This window comes from Penaeus monodon, chromosome 39, assembly GCF_015228065.2.
Source record: "Penaeus monodon isolate SGIC_2016 chromosome 39, NSTDA_Pmon_1, whole genome shotgun sequence".
Classification (NCBI taxonomy): domain Eukaryota; kingdom Metazoa; phylum Arthropoda; class Malacostraca; order Decapoda; family Penaeidae; genus Penaeus; species Penaeus monodon.
Genome location: NC_051424.1, coordinates 32767813 through 32770087, shown reverse-complemented (window position 1 = coordinate 32770087; position 2275 = coordinate 32767813).

The window sequence follows — 2275 nt, the reverse complement described above, 5'->3', positions numbered from 1 at the left end:
GGTCGCCCGTCGGGTTTTTACTCCTAACGGGTTTGTGCTCTCCTCCGCTCTCTGCCTCTCCGCCTCTCTCTCCGCCTCTCTCTCGCTCTCTGTCTCTCCCCTCTTTTCTCCGGGTTCTGTCTCTCTAAGAAATCTTTACCTCTGTCTCTCCCGCCTCCTCCCCCCTCTCTGTCTCTCTCTAAATCTCTGTCCCCCCTTTGCCAAATTCTCAAATCTCTGTCCCCTTTCTGTTTCCCCTCTAAAGTTTCTCTCCTCTCTCTCTCCCCTCTCTCTTCCCCCTCTCTTTTCCTTCCCCTCGTCTGTTTTCCCCTCTCTCTCTCTCTTTCCTCTCTCTCTTTTCCCCGCTCTCGTTTCTTTCTCTTTCTGTCTCTCTTCCCCTCTTTCTAATTTGGCCCCCCTTTCTCGGCTTATTTGGGGAACAGATAATGGAATAAGGGTAGAGGGAGAGGGTGGGAAGGGGGGGAGGAAAGGACCCTTCCCCCTTCCTCCCCCTCCTCCTCCCTTCGCCCCGTTCCCCCCTCCCCCTCCCCCTTCTTCCCCTCCCCCTCCCTCCCCTCCCCCCAAACAGCGCAAATTTGTAGCCCGATAACCAATAATCGCGGGCGTGGGCGTGAGGGGCGTCCCCCCCAACGGGAAAAGACGTCCCATTGAAAACCCTTAAAAAGGGGTTTCTCTCCTCCTGGGGGGTTTTCGGGTTTCCGTTTTTCCCGCATGGATTTCGGGGGGGGGGGGGCGGATTTGGGCGGAGTAGGGGGGGGGAGGCGGGATGGGTATGGGTGGGGGTGTATGTGAATGGGGGGGGGAGTGGGGGTGGGTAAAGGGGGGGGGTTTAATGTGAATGGGGGGGGGGAGTGGGGGTTTGGGGAAAAGGGGGGGGGGTGGGAAAGGTGAATGGGGTGGGAGTTTGGGGGTTTTTAATTTGGGGGGGGGTGTAAAGTGAATGGGGGTGGAAGTGGGGGTGGGTATGGGTGGGGGGGATGGATTTGGGGGTGGAGGGTGGATCTGGGCAGGTGTGGGTATGGGTGGATTGGTGGAGTAAGCAGGGTAGGGGTGGGGGGTATATTTTGGGAGGGGTGGGGGTTGGGGAAAAGGGGGGGGTATTTGGGGATGGTGGAGGGGGGGTGGAGGTACAATGTGGGGAGTGAAAGAGGTGAAAATTTGGGGGAAACCAAACCAAAAAAGTAAAAAAACTGAACAACTATCTATTTATCTATCTATCCATCTATCTATCCACCCATCCCAATATCCAGTAACCACCTGGCCAGCCACACATCCACTCAACTACCCCAAAATACACCTATCCAACCGCCTATCCACTCACCCACCAATCCTGAAAATCTCCCACAGAGAAATCATGCAGAAAGATTTTCGATTTTTCTTTGCCTGTCTGTGTCTGTCTACCTTCCTATCCATTCATCCATCCACCAATATGTCTATCTATCCATCCATCTATCCATATGTCTATCTATCCATCCATCCGTCTATCCATCCATCCATCCATCTATCCATATGTCTATCTACCCATCCATCCATCCATCCATATGTCTATCTATCCACCCATCTGTCTATCCACCCATCCATCCATCTGTCTACTTACCTACCCACCTGCTTATCTGCCTCCCCCCCCCTCTATCCCCCCCCCCAGCCGTTCACCTTGACGCGGCTCGAAGCTTGTCATCAGAGATCCAGTTTCGAGCCATTTTCTTGCTCTCGTTTTTCCTTGACGTCCCGCGGGTTCCTTGCTATCAGCCCGAGACGCTCAGGACGCCGTTCGGTGCCCTTGCTCTCACGCCCACCTCGCCCACGCCTCGCCCGCGCCTCCCTCTCTCTCTCTCTCTCTCTCTCTCTCTTTCCCTCTCCCTATCTCTCCCTCTCTCTCTCCCCCTCTCCCTCTCCTCCCTTTCCCCTCTCCCCTCTCTCTCCCCTCTCCCTCTCTCTCCTTTCCCCCTCCCCTCCCCTCTCCGGCTCCCTCGCTCTCTCCCTCGCTCTCTCCTCTCCCTCTCCCTCTCTCTCTCTCTCTCTCTCCCACACACATACAAACAATCAGAAGAAGAAAAAGAAAAAAAGAAGAATGAAGATGAGAGATGAAAAAACAAGATAGAAGAATAAGGGAGAGAGAGAAAAAAAATGAAAGAAAAACAAAAACAGCAAAACAGAGACAAATATAAATAAAGACAAAATGAAAAGCCGGAGAGAGAGAGGAGAGGAGAGGAGAGAATAAAGGAAAAACAAAAACGAAACAAACTCGAAACGGGGATGGGAGAGGAGGGAACAA